Source organism: Vulpes lagopus, chromosome 4, assembly GCF_018345385.1.
Source record: "Vulpes lagopus strain Blue_001 chromosome 4, ASM1834538v1, whole genome shotgun sequence".
Lineage (NCBI taxonomy): Eukaryota > Metazoa > Chordata > Mammalia > Carnivora > Canidae > Vulpes > Vulpes lagopus.
Genome location: NC_054827.1, coordinates 37,447,176 through 37,469,954, shown reverse-complemented (window position 1 = coordinate 37,469,954; position 22,779 = coordinate 37,447,176). Strand labels below are relative to the sequence as shown.

The 22,779-nt window shown below is 39.4% G+C and overlaps 1 long non-coding RNA gene across 1 annotated transcript in view; it reads right to left on the bottom strand.

Moving 5' to 3' along the window:
• Positions 1–496: 496 nt before the first annotated feature.
• LOC121489016 overlaps positions 497–22,779 on the bottom strand; it is a 36,174-nt gene continuing 13,891 nt past the window's right edge. The window contains exon 2 of the long non-coding RNA XR_005987237.1: positions 497–740. This is a non-coding gene — a long non-coding RNA (uncharacterized LOC121489016). The remainder of the gene's footprint in view (positions 741–22,779) is intronic.

Genomic DNA, 22,779 nt, shown 5'->3' with positions numbered 1-22,779 from the left:
GATTAAAATATAATTCAACTATTTCTTTTTACTTGTTTTACTGTGATTACTAGAAAATTTTAATATGGCTCATATTATATTTCTATTGGGTAGTACTGTACTAGACAAGCCTGAAAAGCAGACTTATTAACTATTGTGAAAATACTACAGTAACCAAAAAATTAAAAAAAAATTAAATTAAAAAAATACTATAGTAACCAGTACTATTGGGGCAGCTTTTTCTCTAAAGTGATTAAGGAATGAGCTGTGTATGTCATATGCCCTACATAATTATTAATATTTGAAAGGGTGCTTGTTGCCCTTTGTAGCCTCCTTCATATATTGTCATAGGATGACCATTTCTTTTACTTTTCTGAATAAAGTCACAGATAAATGGTTTTAATTTGGTAACAAAGTTAAAATTATGCATAGGTTTTTCTGTTATAAGACTAATGCACAATAATCACCAACTGATAAAGCATTTGCTATACCCTATGAAGAATTTACAGTTATGGAGTAGTATTTGTTTCTGGTTTATTTATTTGATTTTGCAACTCATTTTGTAAAGGATTTCCAGTTATTTTGACTAATGTTATGTAAATTATTTTGCATAAGCAAGTCATTTTTTAAAAATTGTTAGTTGATCACACAAAAATGCATCAAATCCAATAATCAGCTTAATTATTTCCATGAAAGTTCCAGTGTTTTTGAAGAAAACTTCTCATTGCACTTCTCATTGCAACATCAGGATAATCTTTCACCTAAAAAAATAAACAAAATGGGCCAGTGAAGAAATCAAAGAGGAAATTGAAAAATATATGGTGACAAGTCAAAATGAAAATGTTATGATCCAAAATCTTTGGGACATAGCAAAAGCAGCTCTGAGAAAAAAGTTTATAGATACATAGACCTACCTCAAGAAATAAGAAAAATCTCAAATAAGCAACCTAATTTCACACCTAAAGGAGCAAGAAAAAGAAGAGCAAATAAATCCCAAAATTGTTAGAAAGAAGAAAATAATAAAGATTAGGGCAGAAATAAATGAAATAGAGATTAAAATAACAGTAGCGGGGATCCCTGGGTGGCTCAGTGGTTCAGCGCCTGCCTTTGTCCCAGAGCATGATCCTGGAGTCCCGGGATCGGGTCCGTGTAGGGCTCCCGGCATGGAGCCTGCTTCTCCCTCTGCCTGTGTCTTTGTCTCTCTCTCTCTCTCTCTCTCTCTCTCTCTCTCTCTTTATCATGAATAAATAAAACCTAAAAAAAAAGATTATAAAATAATAATAGCAATGAAACCAAGATCTTTTAAAACTCTTTTTAATCTTTGAAAAGATAAACAAAATTGACAAACCTTTAGCCAGACTCAAGAAAAAGAACACTCAAATAAATGAAATAAATAAATAATCAGAAATGAAGGAGGAGAACTAATAACCAACACTACAGAAATACAAATAGTTACAAGAAAATATTTGAAAATTATATGCCAATAAGTGGAACAATCTAGAAGAAATGGATAAATGCCTATAATCATACAAGCCTCCAAAACTGAATCAAGAAGAAATAGAAAATTTGAACAGACAGACTACTAGTATTAAAACTGAATTGCTAATCAAAAAACTCACCACAAAACAAATAGACCAGATGGCTTCACAAGTGAATTCTACCAAACATTCAAAAAATACCTATTCATTAAAAAAAAAAAAAAAACTATTCTTAAACTATTCTAAAAAATAGAAGAGGAAGAAACATTTTCAAATCCATTCACTGAGGCCAAGCATTACTCTGATACCAAAATCAGACAGACACTATAAAAATAGAAAACTACCAGCCAACATCTCTGATGAACATGAACACAAAATTCTCAATAAAATATTAGCAAACTAAATTCCACAGTATATTAAAGAGTCATTCAATATTCACAGATAAATCAATGTGATATATCACATTAACAAGAGGAAGGATAAAAAAATATGATTATTTCAATAGATAAAGAAAAATCATCTGATAAAATACAACATATGTCCATGATAAAAACTCTCAACAAAGTGGGTTCAAAGACAACCTACCTCAACAAAATAAAGGCCATTTATGAAAAACCCACAATTAACATTATATTTAATGGTAAAAAAACTGAAAGCTTTTCCTCTAAGATAAGGAATAAGATAAGGAATAAGATAAGGATGTCCACTCTCACCACTTTTCTTCAATCCAAGTAGTGGAAGTCCGAACTGCAGCATTCAGTCAAGAAAAAGACATAAAAGGCATCCAAATTGGTAAGGAAGAAGTAAACCGTCACTATTTGCAGATGATATGATGTAGAAAACTAAAGACTCCACCAAAATAGTTTTAGAACTAATAAATGAATTTAGTTGCAAGATAAAAAATTAATCTACAGAAATCAGTTGCATTTCTATACACTAATAATGAAGTAAAAGAAGGAGAAATTAAGAAAAAAATCCCATTTATTTGGGATTGTATCATAAAATGTAAGATTGTGGGCAGCCCTGGTGGTGCAGTGGTTTAGCGCTGCCTGCAGCCCAGGGTGTGATCCTGGAGACCCTGGATGGAGCCCCACATCGGGCTCCCTGCACGGAGCCTGCTTCTCCCTCTGCCTGTGTCTCTACCTCTCTTTCTCTCTCTCTCTCTCTGAATAAATAAATATTTTTTTAAAATCATAAAAAAGTAAGATCACTCAGAATAAATTTAACCAAGGAGGTGAAAGACCTATACTCAAAACTATAAGGCATTAATGAGAGAAATTGAAGAAGACACAAACAAATGAAAAGGTATACCATGCTCATGGATTGAGACAATTAATATTATTAAAGTGTCCATAGTATCCAAAGCAATCCACAGATTCAATGCAATCCTCATCAAAATACCAATAGAATTTTTCACAGAACTAGAACAAAATAATCCTAAAATTTATATGGGACCACAAAAGACCCCAAGTAGCCAAAGCAATCTTGAGAAAGAAAAATAAAGCTAGTGGTTTCACAATTCTGGACTTCAAGTTATATTACAAAACTTTAGTAATCAAAACAGCATGATACTGGCACAAAAACAAACAGATCAATAGAACAGGATAGAGCCTAGAAATACCCTATCTCAATTAATTTAGGACAAAGGGGGCAAGAATATATAATGGAGAAAAGACAGTCTTTTCAATAAATGATGTCAGGAAAATTTGACAGCTACATGCAGAAGAATGTAACTGAATAAGTTTCTTACACTGTACACAAAAATGAATTCAAAATTGATTGAAGACCTAAATGTAACACCTGAAATCATAAAACTCCTTAAAAAAACTCATAGGCAATAATGTTGTCAACATTGGTCTTGATAACATACTTATGGATCTGTCTCCTCAGATGAAGGAAACAAAAGTAAAAACAAAGTGTCGGGACTAAACAAAATAAAAAGCTTTTACACGGCAAAGGAACCCATCAACAAAACAAAAAGACAACTAAACGGGAGAAGATATTTACAAATGATATATGTAATAAGGCATTATTATCCAAAATATACAAAGGACTTACACAACTCAACACCAAAAACCAAATGACTAGTTCAAAAAATTCAGGCAAAAGACCCAACTAGACAATGGACATGAGCTTATTAAAACACCCAATATGAGATAAAGGACAGAGACAAACAGAGACTGAAATCTTGACCAACAGTGCTTAAAATATCTTTTCTTGGGGCACCTATGTGATGCAGTTGGTTGGGAGTTTGACTTGGTTTCAGCTCAGGTTGTGATCTCAGGGTCACGATCTTTGGGTCATGCATTGGGCTCATGCTCAGTACAGAGTTTGCTTAATATTCTCTTCTCCCTCTGCCGCTCCTCTGACTCTCTCTCTCTCTCTCTAAAATAAATAAAAATTTAAAAACAAAATATCTTTTCTTTTCCTTTCTGCGAGCATATTTTAAAAAGAACATCTGACTGTGTAAACACATTGCTAAGGCCCCTCCCAGGGCCTCTTGGAAGTGGTTCATAGAAGCTAGGGGCCCTACAGCATAAGTTTTATTAGCTTCACTATGAGTCAGCCTCTACCCTATGTCAGCCTTGGACCAGTGTTCCAGGACATGGACAGGTACCTCAATTCTCTGTTTGGTTAAGGTACTTTTGATGCTCACCCACTGTGCTCTTGACCCAGATAGGGACACCATGTGCCCCCTTTTATTCAGATGCATTCATCAGAGTGGAGAAGCCCTGTCATATATGTTACTGGTCTTGATTTCTCCCAGATGGTCTGCTGCATCTTAATGCAAATATGTCTCCTCCTGGCTTGTTCTGATAACTCACACTTCCTCAACTAAGCTCCTTACTTCTGGTCTTCTCTGGTCCTCACTGTGAGTTATGGAAGAAACTATCTTTGAATGAGTGAAGAATATGAAAAGCTAAACACCAGTTTTATCACACAAAATTCAAAGAACCTACACAAACTTTCTATGTTGACAAAGGAAAAACTTCCCAAGTGTATTTCGCTACTTAACATAATGTAGATAACTTGGAAATGATTCTGGGAAGAGCATCAAACATCAGAGTAGATGATGTAATGCAAACCCCCCCCACACACACACACATTTTTTTTTAAAGATTTTATTTATTTATCCATGAGAGACACAGGGAGAGAGAGAGAGGCAGAGACACAGGCAGAGGGAGAAGCAGGCTCTATGCAGGGAGCCCGACAGGGGACTTGATCCCAGGTCTTCAGGATCACACCCTGGGCCAAAGGCAGGCGCTACACCGCTGAGCCACCTGGGGCCCAGCCCAAAGAATTTTTAACCCACTTGTGACATTTGGAAATGGATATGATAGCTACCTTTTAATAATTGCTATGTATATATACAAGAAAAGGATGAAAAACTTAGCTTGGTAGACAACAATCTAAATTAAATCAAATGAATTAAATTAATTCATGTAATACTATTACTCAGCATAGATAAAGCAATATTGTCACTGAATGTGTTATGATAACTGCACTGTGTTTCTTCCAAGGGACAAAAGGATGTCCAGACACATGTTTACGGTTTCTTTTCTTCACATGCCATGATTCTATGGTAACCGCATCTTTGTTTACACAGTGCTAAATTATGAGAACAAATGTCTTCACTAATGTAATACTTAAATACAAAGACTGTTGTCTATAGAGTTCAATTACTTAAAGCCCTAATTCAAATGTAGTCATCTCATACAATAGCTGAATTTCCCATGCAAGCCAATTAATCTTGATGTTATCCAATGAAGAATGTCAAACTAGAAGGAAAGATGAGAGCAGAGATAGCAAATAAGTTTCATCTAGCAAGCCTACCCTAATCTATTAGTAGTGTTTGCTTGAAGCTCTGAGTTGAGAAGGGTTTTAGGAAAATAATATGATTCGTTAATAATGCCCGCCACGACATAAAATAAGCTAGTGACAATTTGCCATTTGACAAGCTCTCTTGGATCACAGCTAGAGGTCAGAATCCAAGATGCCCCTGGCAGTATGGACATCCTGTGCCAGGTTCTGGAGCTGAGATTGTTTTTCCTTTGAAGTTTATCAGAAGCTGCACAAAGACTAGAAACCCATGTTTTAGGTGCCACTACCTTAGGTTCTGGAACTCACGGGTATACTACTGAGCTATTTCCCCTACAGGGAAAGCCCTTAGAAGCCTTCTTACACAAACAACTCTACCATTTTAATTATGAAGAGGCTGAGGCCAGAGAAGCCATTTCACCATAAGACATAGGAAAACTTAGAGACAGGGTTCGGACTAGAACCCATACTCCCTGGCTCCCAGACCTGTGACATGAAGTTCTTTGAGAATGGAAGATCCTTCCCCTATGCCCAACCTGCAGTACCAGCCTCAGGTCCTGGGTAGCCAGAGCAGATTAATCTTGAAGCTATGCGGGACTTGTCAATGTCTGGGCTGTTGGCTGTCTTCTTTTATTCATAGATCCTGATCCTGTTTCATTTCAGTGTCACACGTTTGGCCTTTTGCTCTTTAAGATCCAGTCACTCACTAGGCACTTTAACTCAGGTTATGTCAATAATCATGGCTCCCAAAATATCCAGTCAAAGCTCAGGCTGGAATATAGTGTCTTTTGTCATGTGAGCAATTAAACTGAATGTTCTTGGGCAGCCCAGGTGGCTCAGTGGTTTAGCATTGCCTTCAGCCCAGGACTGTGATCCTGGAGACCTGGGATTGAGTCCCATGTCAGGCTCCCTGCATGGAGCCTGCTTCGCCCTCTGCCTATGTCCCTGCCTCTTTGTGTGTGTGTGTGTGTGTGTGTGTGTGTGTGTGTGTGTGTCTGTCATGAATAAATAAATAAAATCTTTAAAAATAAATAAACTGAATGTTCTTTTTTTTTTATATAAAGATTTTATCTATTTATTTGAGAGAGAGAGCACAAGTGGAGGGAGGGGTAGAGGGAGGGAGAAGCACACTCCCCACTGAGCAGGACTCCATCCCTGAGATCATGACCTGAACCGAGGGCAGATGCTTCACCGACAGAGCCACCCAGATGCTCCCAAACTGGATGTTCTTAACTGGTGCCTAGAGAACCCTGAACAAGCCCCAACATTCCTGTCTGATCTGTCAGTGACAAGAACCATTTCAGGGCAGATAGGAGTCAGATTGATGTCAGGCTCTACGTCAGGCTGACCTTCAAAATGCTCTGCCCAGAAAAGTCCTAGGGACAATGAGGAGAAGCCTCCCTGGCTTTGCCACAGGCTTTAATACTTTGCAGAGAATGATCTGATCCATTTCGCTTGGCTTCCTTTCACTTTTGCTTTTTTCTCTTCCTATTAAAGGACCTACAGTTATCTGACAGCAGGACCATCCCCACCTTCATTCTTCCAAAGGCTGGGCACGACACTGACAAAACTAGAAGAGATAGAATTTCACATCAGCAGAAAGTGGAACACCTCCCCACTCCTTTCCATGACTGACAACTGATTTGTTTCCTCGTATGCCCTTCTGAGCTTTCTTCTTGTTTTACTTACTTTCTAGGTTTGGGCATGGGCCACAGCCAGGGGAGATTACTACAGGTCCCCTAAATGGAAAGAGCTTACTCTCCTCTTGCAAGAACATAAACCATTCCTGATGTGAAGTTTTGGGCATTTGAGGTTGTTTTTATACATGATGTGGCTCTGGCTGGACTACAGGTCAGTGTTGTTCTGGCCATAACTAGGATTGCATTGAATGAACATGAAACCCAAAATGGCATCATGGTCTCCTCAAGCCGTAGGACTTCTTATTGGCAGAGTGCCTGAGCAAACTGCAATCATTCCTCCAACCATCTGCTGCATTTTACATGTCTAGGCCTCTGTAAAGGGGTTCATTTTTCTGCCTCATTATTTAACATTTAAAAAGGAAATATCCAATTTCTCATGTAAAGAGTTTAGCATAGGGTCTGGCACATGACAAGTGCTACTATAATTTTTTTCTAAGATTTATTTATTTATTTAGAGAGAGAGAGACAGAGACAGAGAAGAAAGGAGAGCACACATGTGAGTGGGGCAGTAGAGGGAGAGAATCTTCAAGCAGACTCCCCACTGAGTGAAGAGCCCCAGATGGCTCAGTCCCACAACTCATGAGATCATGACCTGAGCTGAACCAAGGGTCAGACGCTCAACCTACTAAGCAACTGAGTCACCCAGGAGCCCCAATGCTATTACAATTTTTATTGGGTACGTAGTATCATCCTGTGGTGTGTAGTACTATGCAGCTTAATCTTCATAAGAGCTGGCATATTACAGAACTTTATAGCTATTACATAATTTTGTCATAATCCCATTTTATCCACAGATAAATAGCTCTATATAAAATTTTCCCCATTGGTTCCAATCTCTCCCTTCTCTCAACTACCATAGCATTTTGTTTGTCTCCATTTGTTCACACCCCTGACCTCCACCACCCCCTCAGCATGCACAACCCTGGGACTCAGCCACTGTCTTCTGCATTGCTCTGAGCCCCAGGACATCATCCAGGTCCTCTGCTGGCTGGTTTTGGCCAATGGAAAGCACCAATAGGAGTTCAGAGTGTGTACTAGTCAGATATTAGGGTTCTCCAAACAAACAGAACCAACTAGATGTGTGTGCATGTGTGCATAATTTATAGGTGTATTATAATTAATGGGCACACAGTAATCTGGAGGCTAACAAGCTCCAAGATCTGTAGGGTCACTCAGGAAGCTGCTGACCCAGGAGAGCCAATGGTATGGGGTTCCCTCCCAAGGATTGGCAGGCTTGAGATCCAGAAAAACTTCATGTTTCAGAGAAGTGCAAAAGTAGGAAAAAGTCAAAGGCAGTCAGAAAGGAAAGATTCTCTCTTACTTGGGGGACAGGCAGTTTTTTTGTTCTTTTCAGGCCTTCAATTGATTGGATGAAGTTCACCCACATTCTGGAGGGTAATCTACTCGATCTACCAATTTAAAGGTTATGCTTATCCCCAAACACCCTCAGAAACACCTACAATAATGCTTGATCACATATCTGGGCACACTGTGGCTCAGTCAAGTTGACCCAAAATTGACCATCACAGTGGGCAAAGGAGAGAGATCTGAATACTTCCTTCCTCCTGCCTCTCTGCTTTGGCACTGTATCTCTGTAAATGTTCATGTTTCTCTATGACTACAGTTCTGGTGGAATAGCCTCTGGCCCCAAGCCACTGTTTTATTTCTTTTCTCTCGTACCCTTCCAATACCCTAGGTGGCGGGGGGAGTTACTATTTTTGGGAAGCCCGAATAATCTTTGCTCATTCTTTAAACAGCACATGCCTCTTTAGAATATCCACCATTCAATTCTCTTTATTTAAACCATTTGGAGTGAATGTTGTTTCCTCTTGCAGCCCTGACAGATACAGTGGTATTCATCTGCTTTTCCATTATATAATTATAATGGAAATATATGTTTATAATCAATATTTTGGAAAATAAAGAATACATAAATAATAAAATAAGATGAAGTAGATTCCTACTAAAGGAGATAATTATTACTGATTTATTATTGCATTGCTCTTATTGGATACATGAGAGGGGGAGCATTAGATAAATACTTTGTTGTTGTGTGTGTCCCATTCCTATAAATATTCCTCAACTTTAATTTTTAACAGTTGTCTATTATTTTGTGATATCTTCATTCTTTTGCCCTTGGATTATAAATTATTTCCTGCCCTTAATAGAAACTCATAGAGGTCAATTTACTGTGTTATTCAACTAGCTTGGTACCTTACACATTAATGTTAGTCATTCATAGACACACATCATCCACCCTACCCTGTCAAAAATGTAAAATAGTTTACAGAGATAAATACAATGTAACAAGATAAAGTACATTTCAAATATATAAGACTGAAAGAGAAAAAATAGGCATAGTTAAATAAGATGGAGCCAAGAGCAAGGTTGGAATCCAATAATGCATGCCAAGAACCTTATACTCTTATTAGAAGTTGGCTACAAACTTGGCTTTAAGCTTTCTTATTGTCCATTCAAAGAGGTCAACACTAGCAGTTACTCAATTCAGAGTTTCCACCAAAGAAAACCAATCCAGTTACTCAGGAGGAATACAGAAGGCAGAATTTGCTCTTTTCAGCAATATCTTTATAGCAAAGGCAATGATGGGTTTCACAGGGCTGTTTCTGATAAAATATGCCTATATAAGGTGAGAATGTCATGTCAAATTGTAATTTGAGAAAAGCGATTCTACAAGAGGCCCGATAAGATGCATTCCTGGTACCCAGCTCTGGATCCTTGATCTAGCTTACCCCAGGAGCTGAGTTCGAAGAATCTATAGAGAAAAAAATGGCTTGCATATTATTCAGGAAAATCCTCCTGCTAGGTCTCTTTATAATATCTACATATCTATATCTATTAAGTGGCAGAGTTCTGGTTCCTACAAAAGGGTCATTTGGTCTAAAACAAGTTATATCCCTTCTACAAACACATAAAATATAACAAAAGAAGTGTGTAAACACATAGCCAAGATTGAAAGAACAAATGGACTTTCTACTGTTATTGGTAACAGCAAGAAATGTCTCAGGCAGAGTGATAGGCTTACAAACTGCCTCTGGCAGCCCAGGGGGCACATCATCCCTGGATTCAGGTCCAAAAGACTGAGGTTTTAATGCCCCAAGAAGGGTATTTTGATGTGGTCTTAAGACTGCAAAATAGAGAACTGAAACTGGGAAAAGCTTTCTGTAGCTAAGTCCCTGGAAAGACATTCCAGAAAATTCTAGTATTAGCTGTTCTGGAAAGGCTTCTGATTTTAAAATAAAAATCAAATAAATGGACAACAAATCCTGTTATGAAATCCCAGTAAGTAAAAAAAAAAAAAAGAAAGAAATTCCAGTAAGTATAGAGCCCTAATCTGTGGGATAATAAGCTGCAAAATTAATATAAAAATGGTTCCCAGGTCACTGAAGCCCATAGAACAATTGGCAAAAGAAAATGCAAAATAAGTCTCATGGGACACCCAGAGAAACAAACAACTTCAGTCAAAAATGAACTCACAAATAGAAGTTACAAACCACAAAAGAAAATGAATCACCATAAGAGAAAGTCAGCACATATAAATATATAGGAAAACATGTGCTCCCTACCAAATTGAAATATTGGAAAGGGACTATATAATAATTATGTTTAAATAATTTAAAAGTTAAAACAGGAAATAGAAACCATTTTAAAGATCAAGACACTATCTGAAGAAAGGGGAATCTAAAGAGAACTAAAAATGAAAGATACAGTTATTGAAGTTAAAATTTCAAAGTCTGGATTAAATAACAAATTAGATGTAATTGAAGAGCAGAAGGGTTCTGAGGAAATACCCCAGAATTCAGCTCAGAGAGAAAACAATTCTAAGGTATTAAATGACTGTGAGTTCAAGATCATGTTTAACTTTGCATGTACATAGCACTCACTTCACAGACACTGTGCTACGTTTTTTATAAATATCATCTTACTTCACTCTCATTAACACTCCTACTTTTCAAATGGATTAATTGAGGTACTAAGGGTTTGATTTCCTTACCCAAGCATCACAGCTGGAGAGTGGCAGAACTGGGATGGGAACCCAGCTTCCTGACTTGAGGATAACTATGCTCAGAGACTTCACTGCCTCTGAAAACCCCTCTCTCCATTGTGCCACTTACCCCCTCCAATCCCTCTGTGCCTGCTGCATCATTCCTATCAGCATGTCAGGATGTTTTTCTATTTCCCAAAATTTAGAAAAATCCTTTCCTGACCCTATATTCCCTACAGTTACCAACCCCATTATTTTGCTTTCTCACAATCAAAACTTATAAAAAATTCTACAAAGCTCCTGACTTCCTTTTCTATTTCCTCCTCAATCTACTCAATGATTCATTATACCACACTACCTTAAAACACTACTCTTAGCTTCATATTCATATATTTGATTTTCTATTTGATATCTCAAGTTAATTTATCTAAAACTAAACTCTTGATCCCCCACTGTCCCTATTTCTATTATAAAAATATAAATTAAAAATATATGAAAGTAAATGATCTCTTCACAAGATGTTTATTAATGACAAAGAGAAAATGTAGCTTTACTGGCTTAAATAACCTTAATCAAGTAAAGTTAGTCACAAATAATGTGACAAACAGATATTGTGTGACTCTTGATAGGACACTCTGAGAGGATACATCCCTTCTGTGGTTGTCACAGCCTTCCAGCTGGTCTTAAGGGTTATTACCTTGCTTTAAGTTAGCATACTTCTTGCTTGCTGACTTAAGGCCCTTCACCAGAACTAATTTACTTTCTTGGAGATTTGCAGGCCTTAAGGAATGAAAGACCAGAATGTTCCAGGCCATAGAGGCCAAGAAGTCTGTTTGAAGCCCCCTTAGCTTTCTGATCAGCCCAGCAGTCTTTTATCAAAATTCTTTTATTTTTTAAGGTCACTTTTTTTAAGGTGAAAAATGACTTTACTGGCCTCCCTTTGCACATCTGTAGGCCTTGCCCTCCTTTAAAGAAACAAGAGAATACTCCTGCACAGGCCCTGGGTACAAGGAATCGGACCTTCTCGCCCAATCTCCAAGCACCACGATAACTCTTGAGGCTGACATCACTGAGTCTGCCCCTGATCAAGAAATGTCACAGACCACTGCACTCCCTTTAAAAATTCATGGGCCAGGCAGAAACCTTGGATAGGCCTTTGGACAAGAGTCTACCTTCTCCCAGGTGGCTGGCCTCTGAATAAAGCTCATATTCCTTTCCAGTCCAAACCTATCTCTTGAGTATTAGCCTTTAGAACAACGGGAAGCTGAACCTGGGTTTCTGTAACATGGCTTTCCCATCAAAAATGTACACCCTGAATCTAATCATAAGGAAACATCAGACAAGCCTAGACTGAGGGACATTCTACAAAATAAAGGGCTGCACTGCAAGATGATAAAAAAAAAAGAGAGAGAGACAAGACAGGAACTGATCCAGATTTAAAGGGATTAAAGACATTAAACAAACATCTGCTAAACGCAAGTGTGGTCCTTGATTGGATCCTTGATTGGATACTGGACCAGAAAGCAAAAATTATTTTTCTTTAGCTATAAAAGAGGTTAGTGAAACATTTGGTGACATTTGACTGAGCTATGAAGCATAGATAATACTGTATAAGTGTCATACATGTAATATTTATAATACTATATAGCCATTAATGTCCTCATTTTGATAATTGTACTGTGGGCATGAAAGAGGATGAATTTGTTTGTAGGAAATACACATTCATGGGAGTAAATGTCATCATGTTTATAACTTATTCTCAAATGATTTAATAACCCAATACATACACATTCATCCATATTACATACAGAGAATGACAAAGCACAAGGGGTATATTATCAACATTTGGGGAATCTGATGGAGTGTATACAGAAATTTTCTGTATTATTTTTGCAGCTTTTCTGTAAGTCAATTATTTCTCAACACAATGTTCTACACACACACACAAGTAGAATGTGTAATAAACTCCTATGTGCTTATCATCTAGCTTCAATTATCATCAACTCATGGCTAACCTTGTTCCATCTTACCTACACCTACATGTTCTACATCTGTACAGTGCTTTAGTCCTATGACATTCTTACAAGCACTATTTCATTTTGAGCCTCGCAGAAATCCTCTAAGAGGAAGGGCAGGAATTATCCTCTCCACTTAGTAGAGGAAGCAGCTGAAACAGAGAGAAGCTTAGGTAGGAAACACTCTTTTGTTCATACAGTTAGCTAGCAACAAGTTTAGGACTGGAAGGCTTTCGGGCTTGGGCTTATTGCTCATCTCACCACATATCATTATTCTATAATAGTAACCATGAAAACCCCACCACAGTGGATCTCCAGGACTTTCCTCTTTCTTCCTGAGTCTGTGTCACGATCATTAACGAACCAGCCCAATATCTCTTAGGTTGTGAGGGCATAAAGATGCCAGGAAATCCACCACCTCTGCTCTCTCCATGGCTCAGGTGCTATGCTCCGGGTGAAGACTACTCTGTGTGTCTCCTTGCCTCTGTCTTTCCTGGGAACACATCCTCATTCTTTCCTCAGGGCTCTGACATCAATTTGCATGGGCCTTTAACTGTAAAGTTTTATTTTATGATACAGTTAGCTGTTATACGTCTGTCTCTCCAGCTAGAAGTGAGCTCCTTCATGGTGAGTCCGCACTTTCTTCAATTAGGATCTTAGCCTCTCATATTAGTAATCTGGAGTCAATTTAACAAACAGACTATTTACAAAACTGTGAGCAGAGTTTAGGAAAATGAGAGAAATCCTATAGTATCGTCCCTTCCCTTCTCTCACCAGCTCCCCCAAACCCCATATTTACCAGCCCTAGAGCTGACCAGTTACTGGAATCCTTTTCGAGTGAGAACCAGAGAAAGTCAAGTGGACACAGCTGCTGACAGATGAGCACCACTTCGCAGGTGCAGCCAACACTGACTGGAAGCCAGGAGGCAAGGGAGCCATCGGTAAGGGTCAGTCTCCAGGGTACAGAATGGGGAAGAGAGGGCAGAAAGTGGAACAGGTGGAGATGGTACTCACATCTTTGCATCCCTAGCATGTGAGAAAGTGCCCAGCATATAGCTGGTGCCAGAAATATTTTTTATTGTAAAGCTGAAACTTAGATATTGCTTCATTGATATACCCTAGAAATATAGAAAAAACATTTTTTTCGCATTGCTACAGCATATATAACACAGTTAAAACCAGAGAAATACCAAACATATTATCAAAGTTTAAAGTGTATGTTGTCATAATGAAGTTAGATTTCTAAACTAAAACATAAACTGGTTTAAAAAAAAAAAAAACTGATTGGGACAGCCTGGGTGGCTCAGCGATTTAGCACCACCTTCAGCCCAGGGCATGATCCTGGAGACCCAAGATCAAATCCCACATCAGGTTCCCTGCATGGAACCTGCTTCTTCCTCTGCCTGTGTCTCTGCCTCTCTCTTTGTCTCTCTCATGAATAAATAAATAAAGTCTTAAAAAAAATCTGATTGGTTAATGAACATTATAGCCAAGGTACACTGTTGTATGATTTTGAAGTGATAATTCTTCTCTAAGTGGATTCAGTTAAAGATTTTATACACCCCTTAACATGAGAAAAATAGATTTTTTTGGTTCTACTTTTCTCGCCCAAATACTTAAGCTCCTCTAGCTGTTTAATAATCAAAACACCATGAAACTCAGGCGTAATAGAAAGGGCTGCTGCTAATGACAAACACACAAACGTACCCATTACACCCCCTGCAACGACACTGGAAAGCTGGTCCAATGTCCCACGGCAGGCAGTGCTGGTCCTCCAGCTCTCTAGAGTCCGAGTCCCTGCTCTTGTAAGCATATCTGCTCCGTGATTTTTGCAACATAAACCCTTGCTTCAGGGCCACCGGGGTGGCTCAATCTGCGAAGCAGGGTCTGACTCTTGATTTCTGTGCAGATCATGATCTCAAGGTCCTGAGATCAGGCCCTGCTTCCTGCTCTCTGCTTAGCGGGGGTCTGCTTGAGCTTCTTTCCTTCTGTCCCCCCTCAAATAAATAATCTTTAAAAAATAAAACCACAAAAGAAAACCTTGCTTCAAAGGCCAGTCAGTACTCATTTCTGTTGATCTATGTAACAAAAAACCCCTGAAGTGTTTGCACTCTACACTAGAACTCCTTGAACATCTATACTTAAAGTGATGTTGTAGTTCCAATAACAAACTTAGCAGGGACCAGTAATTTGCTGGGAATTTACAGTTTAGGCCCTTGATCACATAGGGCAGTCTGTCCAGGATTTGTCCCCGCTGTCCAGGCGTCATGATGAATAGTACTCCTTTTCTCCAAAGTATTCTGATTTGGTCAATAAATTACCTGGTCACCCTACTTAAAGGCAGAGCCTCAGTTTACTCTCGAAGAGGGCAGCATTCCGCAGGGATGCGGTCCAGCGCCCGCGTTGCGATGCCTCTGCGGAGGATCGTATGGGGACCGTTTCCCGCGGCGGCTGTGAACACCACCACCAGCCCCACGGCTCCCCGCAGCACACATTCATTCCCTCCCAGCTCTGGAAGCTCCAAGTGCAGAATCAAGGTGCGGGTCAGTCTGCAGGCCTCGGGAGACCCCGGGGCGGGGTGGGGGGAGCCGTTCCTTGCGTCTGAAGCTTCCCAGGCTGGGAGGCCCCTGCCCCCCCACCCCCCGCGTGTCCCCCGCCGGTCCCACCACCTGTTGGATTCAGGTCCCACCCGGGTAACATAACACGAGGTGATCTCCTTATCTCAGATATTTAATTTTTAATTATATCAGCAAAGACTTTTTTGGGGGTTTTGTTTTTGTCAAATAAGGTCACATTTGAAAGGTCACATCTAAGACCTGAGATCACAGGTCTCAGGGGTCATGAACATGGACAGATCTTTCTGAGGGCTACCATTCAACCCAATACACACCTTAAAGTTAAGCTTACATTTTCTAACTAGATTGTTTCAAGTATGGAATTTCTGGGTTACATTTTCAAAGATCTCATTGAATCACTTACACTTGGCATGTATATCCCAGATGTCCCCATGACACATTAAAGGCCAACTAAGGAACGCCTCCCTGGCCCCTGCCCTGAGAAATCTGCTTTCTATAACCCTCTTCACAAAAGAATCGTCAAATTCATTTAGAATCCATCAATGGACCTAGGATGAGGGGAGTGAGCCACTTGCCTCAGGCACAGAATTTAAGGAATTTGCTAGTATTATATTATTTATCTTGATGATGGAAGTTTTGGCACCCCAATGAGCTGTGTCCCCAAGGTCAGTGCCTCATGTGTGTCTCCCCCTAGAATCTACATCTTCAGCCACTTTCCTTTGTAAGATCAGGCATCATAGCTGTTGTGTTTGTGGCAATTCTCTACTAATGAATATATAAAACATGCTCTTTCCTCTCCACTCTCAACATTTCTCAGTTATCATAATCAGTGTTTTAAGTCAATAAAAATACAATACAAATGCTTTGAAGGATTAAGTTTTCCTTGGTCCCTTTTCTTCCTCCTCACCACTAGTCTGCCCCACTTTTCCTATTCTAAAGCTCAGAAGAAGAAAAAAATAGACTTTCTAATTTTCCCTTCTTGGAGTGGCCATCAAACAGTGAAGACAAGATTTTTTTTTTTTTGGATGAAAAGGTACATTTAAATCAATAATAAGTAGTTGACGAATGTCTTAAGTGTTCCTCCAACCCCAAACACTCAAGATTTCATGTTCCTTTCACTTTTTATTTCCACTGTAAAATATGTATTGATATGTTACCACCATCCTACCTCATTCTGAAACGTCACATTCAAAGTTATGAAAACCACAAGCCACCATTCTGAACAGCAGCTACCATAAGCATTATCTTCCAAATTAAGCCAGCAGAACTTGAGAAGCCTGGCCTAAAACCGCAGCCCCCGAGTCTTTACTTGCAGCCCAATTCCCTAAGATATCGCTTCTGTTAGAATTCCAGCCAATTCTGACCCTTCTCTTCTTCACCTTTGAGAGGACGTATGGGACCTGTCCTGAAAGAGTCTTAGTCTGACTCTCTGTGCCTAAATCACAGCCTCTTTCCCATGATACTGGGAAACATGTCCCCCAAGCAGGGAGTAGGGGAGATAGATCTAGAGAGTCCCCTGAGGAGGTGAGTCTCTTGAGGGACATTCCCCTCTTCAGAATTTGCTTAGCTTCATTTTCAGAACAGGATAGAACTTCATGGCTGGTCATTTTTCTGAACAATTACTTTTTCAGCCACTGTTTAGACATCATGTCAAGCTGGAATGAGGTAGCAGACTGTGGAGACAAGTTAAATTTGTTATGAGATGTTTACATGGTTCGAGATATGAATGCTTCAGAAAGAGAACTTCTCATTTTATGTTTTTTACTTCAAGCTCAAGTATATGAGTCTGGCGGCCACTGGCTATTCATTAATAATAGTTCATTGGATCCATGTTATTTTTGTTTTCAGCTTGATCTGCTCACTGGCCTTTAGTCTTAGCACCCTCAAAAGACATTGTTTTGAAATTACTATAAGGGCTCCTGGGTGGCTCAGTCAGTTCAGCATCTGTCCTCAACTCAGGTCATGATCCCAGGGTCCTCAACAGGAGCCTCACTGGTCTCTCTGCTCAGTGGGGAGTCTGTTTCTCCCTCTCCCTCTGCCCCTTCCCCGCTCATGCTCTCTCTCACTCTTTCAAATCAACAAATAAAATCTTTAAAGAAATAACTATAAAACTATAGCCTTAGGAGATTGTGAAGAAAAATAATTTATCCTTTTGTCAAACCTTAGAACTTTGTTATAATGCAATTTACTAAGTAAGCCATTGGCTTGAGAACAATTATAAAAATATAAGCTTTCAGTTTTTGTATAATTAAACTCACAGGACAAAAGGACAATCAGTCAGTCAATAATTTAAAGCCTGCTAAAGAATGAGGCAATATACTATGTTATCTATTATCATGGAAAACAGTCACTCATAATCCAAAATCATAATAATATTAAAAATCTATATTTGTTGGAGTTTGCACATGATATTTGCAGATCACCATTTTTTTACTTATATTTTGGAGAGACTAGCATTAAGAGTTCAATTATTTTGAGCACACTCCATTGGACAATAAAATAACTTGCGAATTTGTGGGAAAACTTGAGGACACTTCAGTTTGAGACTGAGAAAAAAGAATAAAGAAAAATGAGAAAAGAAAGACTGAATAAACTGAAAAATATAATTAAGACTAGATCTATTCTAGTCATAGATATAAAATAAAAGGATTGTGGGGCATTTGGATGGTTCAGTCAGCAAAGCATCTGACACTTGGTTTCAGTCGTCATGATCCCAGGGTCATGGGATCAAGCCTCTTGATGGGGGCAGCCTGGGTGGCTCAGCGGTTTAGCACCCCTTTCGGCCCAGGGCGTGATCCTGGAGTCCTATGTCAGGCTCCCTGCATAGAGCCTGCTTCTCCTTCTGCTGGTGTCTCTGCCTCTCTAGACTCTCTCTCTGTGTCTCTCATGAATAAACAAATAAAATTTTTTTTAAAAAAAAAAAAAAAAGCCTCTTGTTGGGCTCTGCGCTCAGCACGGAGTCTACTTGTCCTTCTCCCTCTGCCCTTCCCCCTGCTCAATCTCACTCTCTCTCTCATAAATGAATAAATAAATAAATAAATAAATAAATAAATAAATAAATAAATAAAATCTTAAAAATAAAATAAAAGCGCTGTTTCTCCTGTGCAGTTGGGCAACCAGTTTATGGCTTTGTAGTCATTTTATATATTAGAAGAATAAGGGGTGAGGTAAAAGGAAGAAGTTAGAGGGATCAAAACTGTAGAGAAAGAATGAAGTGAAGGCTAAGAGCACTTCCCTGACTCTCTCTGCCTCTCCCTGGCAGCAGCAGTTACAGTGGAAGGTGAAGGGGAGATTCTAGATGAGGCAGGTCAAAGAGAGAACATGCTTGACAATCATAACCAAGTGCAATATTGTTGATTCATTTTCCCTTAAGACTACTTTGCTAACACAGACCTAGGTGTAAGCACTAGAGGTTGTAAGCTGTTCTAGACTCAGGCTGCATCTTACAGGACACCAAAAGTTTGGAAAGGAAAATATTTAGGCACTTGTTGTGCATCAGCCTCTGTGCAACAATTGCCAGTGCTGGCATGAGAGCACTGTCCTGGTGCCCTGTGGGGCTTTTCTTTCTGCACACAGGGTGTCGCCCAGCCTCTGCTGGGTCTGCACCCACAGCCACACCCACCGCTCAGTTCTGGTGGTGCGGTCTTTGCTCGGCTGCTTCATAGCATATGAGCTTGAGCTCCAGAGCTCCTCTTTTCTGACACGTGGGCTTTTTAAAAAGGTGAAATATCACATAGGGAATATTAAAAGACTGGTGGTCTTCAAAAGCCATAAATACTTTAACTTTTTTTTTAAGTGAGGCAAAACCAATAAAAACATGTTGTGGGGCACTCTTGCACCTGTTCTTCGAATAGTGACTCAGGGAATTTGATTTGTGTTTGAATTCCAAAGGTAAAATTTCCAGAGAAAGACATTTGCTTTGGGTGTAGGAGCAGTACTGATTTAATCCTGCCACCAGGGCAGATGACCATTAATTAAATACTGTGATGTAAAATAGGCCAACTGGACTGCTGATTAGACAGGTTTTGTGTACAAATGGATCCAGCTTCAGCAATAGCCATCTGACATCAATCTCATCATCTGTTTGCAAAGGCAAAACCAGAGTTGTTCTGTAGCAGCAAATCACTGAGAAAAAGATGACTTGGTTTGTCTCAGGTGTTTTACACATACAATGTTACACTTTTGAGGTTATAGGGAATAGTCGGTTTTTAAAATATAATTTTTCTCTGTATGTGTTCTTCACCAAAAAGTGAAATTCCCACATTAATCTTTCAGTTTCTCTTACATATGCAGAGAGGAAAATAGAAATCCATCTAAATTGCCATGTATGATTATCATGCTGTAACATTATAGTTAGAACAGCGGTTCTCAAAGTGCAGTTTCTGTCCAAGTAGCATCAGCATCATCTGGGCACTCAGGAGTGCAAATTCTCGGGCTTCCCCAGGACCACCGAATCAGAAACTCTAGGGTAAGGCCCAGCCATGGCACAAGCCCTCCGATTCTGATTCAAGGCAAAGTCTGAAAAAAACGTTGTCATTACTTATTTTTGCTTATAGTGGAATCATTACAAATTGAGCACAAGGAAACCACGGAATCACACATTCTCTTATCTGGTCTCACATCTGCTATTCAGCAAGATGGATGATTTTGGAACTGTGCTCACATGTATCTAAAACACAAAGCCTAGACTCATTCCACTGGAAGGAGAATTCTGAGATGACAGATTTTCTGCTGTTTGCCATTCAACTTCTGAAGAAAGATTAGATCCTGAAAAAAACATTGCAGCTGAGTTGCAAACATTGTAGATTATTCAAAGGGATGGATGTTACATAGTTTCAGACTCTGGATGGCATTTTGTTAGACTGGGTAACTTAAACTCCCACAGCAATTAGTAAGTACTCTGATTTTTAAAGAAAGTGAAACAAAACTAAACAAACAGGAATAAACCTTTTGTTTGTTAATAGATGGATGGAAATATTTGGGAGAGCGAAAGAAAGAATAAACAATATACAATATCATTAGCATGATCAATCCTTTCCCATCCAAGCACTTCCATTCTAAATTAAAGCTGTTTTCTTCTGGTGTAAACTCTTGAAACTCTCCAGAACATACAAAACTACAAAATAAGGTAAAGAAAAGAGTCTTCTGATAATCTTTTACATCCTAAAAGGGTACTGTAATTAACTGCTCCTTGGAAAATTATCAAAAGTGTTCACATTCCTTTGAAAGTTGTCTTTAAAAAAAAAAAAAAAGAAAAAGAAAAAAAGGAAAACGAAAAGACTGTTTGAGCCTGAGAAAATCAATATCTTTAGTTTGTCAAAAAAAATTGGGGATTTTACTTATTTATTTTTTCTAAATTTTATTTATTCATGAGAGACACAGAGGCAGAGACACAGGCAGAGGGAGAAACAGGCTCCCTGCGGAGAGCCCAATGTGGGACTTGATCCCAAGACCCCAGAATCACAACGTGAGCCAAAGGCAGATGCCCAACCACTGAGCCACCCAGGCATCCCTACATTGGGCTTTTAATAACTGCTAGAAATAAACTTTATCAGCATCTGCGAATGGTGCAACATTAAATGAATTTTGATACTCTAAAACTCTCAACGACCTATCTGGGGTGATTAGTTTCCCTCTCATAATATCAGAGAGGGCCAGAGAGGGCCTCTGAAATTCCTAGAGCTTCAGTGGTAGGTTTTCTGTTCGCTTTCCCCCTTGAGGCCATGAAATAGGTCTTATGCTTTATTTCAGGTTTCTTTGCTACTTTCCGAGTTTTTCTCTTTCAGTTTGATATGTGCACAACTTCTGTTGTCTGTTTCCTCTGTTCTTTAGGGGAAAGTTGAAAGTGCAATTTGGGAGGATTATTAATAGTTTCCAGTAAAATAGTCCCATGAGCAAGAAGGGAAGGACAGAAAAGAAAATAAGTAGAAAAGGAAGACTTTGCTGAAATGAGAAGTAGGCGAGTAACTCTAGCCTCCACATACAAATCTGTAGTATAAGCAAATCTTCTAACTTTGGGAAACCTTTGAGGGAATATACCCAGAGACTAGAGGAAATCTCCACTGGGTGTGTTTCCTGGACATTTCTCAACATTGTGGTAAAGGGATATTGCATAACTTGTAACAAGCACCACCATTTCCTAAATAAAAGACATGGTACTTGTGCATCAGAAATGCTTTATGCAGAATCCTGGGATCCAGCTCCTGCTCTGTGGGGTGCTTGCCCACACTCCCCTCACTTATGCTTGCTTGCACTCTCTCTCTGTCACTCTCTCTCAAGTAAATAAATACAATCTTGGGGGAAAAAAAGGAAGGAAAACAAGAATATCAAGTTCTGGATTTGCATGTTAGATACTCTGAAACATTCTAATTTCTGTAAGGCTGTAGGGAAGAAGAGAACGCAGAACCCAGTGAGTGGCCCAGGCCCTGAAGTGTCACCACACAGAACATGGTAGGAGCCATTGCCAAGCCCACCTCTGCAAACCCAACTAAAATCAACCCCCGCGACAGAACCATGGGTAACATGTAAGGGTGAGACTAGTTAGGGAGGAGTAGGGAGCTGCTCCGTAGACCCGGGGAGGACTGTCAGAAGAGAGGACTAGGGATGCCCAGGGGATCCTGAGGAAGAGGCTGCCTTGGGCTCAGGATGATCCTGGGTCCTGGGACCCAGCCCCACATGAGGCTCCCTGCTCAGCTTCTCCCCCTCCTTCCTAGTCATGCTCTCTTTCGCTATCTCTATTGGAATCCATCTCCTCTCTCTCTCTCTCTCAAATAAATAAAATCTCTATTTAAAAAATCTCTATTAAATGAAAAATTGCTTAGCTTCTCCCCCTCCTTCCTAGTCATGCTCTCTTTCACTATCTCTGTTGCTATCCATCTCCTCTCTCTCTCTCTCTCAAATAAATAAAATCTCTATTTAAAAAAATCTCTATTAAATGAAAAATTGCTTAGCACAGAGGCAGTTGTGGTGAGGTCCAGTGAGATGACCATTCAGAAGGACGCTAGATTTGAGACCATGGATGATTTTTGCTATGACAAGTTCAGTTGCGTAATGAGGATGGAAACCAAGCTGAAAAGTAGACAAGAGGTGAGAAAGCTGCGATTGCAGAAAACTCTATCAGGAAGTTGGCAATGAAACAAAGCAGAGGGGAAGAAGGGTAACTGGATGGAGACTGTGACCTTAGGGAAGGTGCAGGGGCAAGACTTGTAT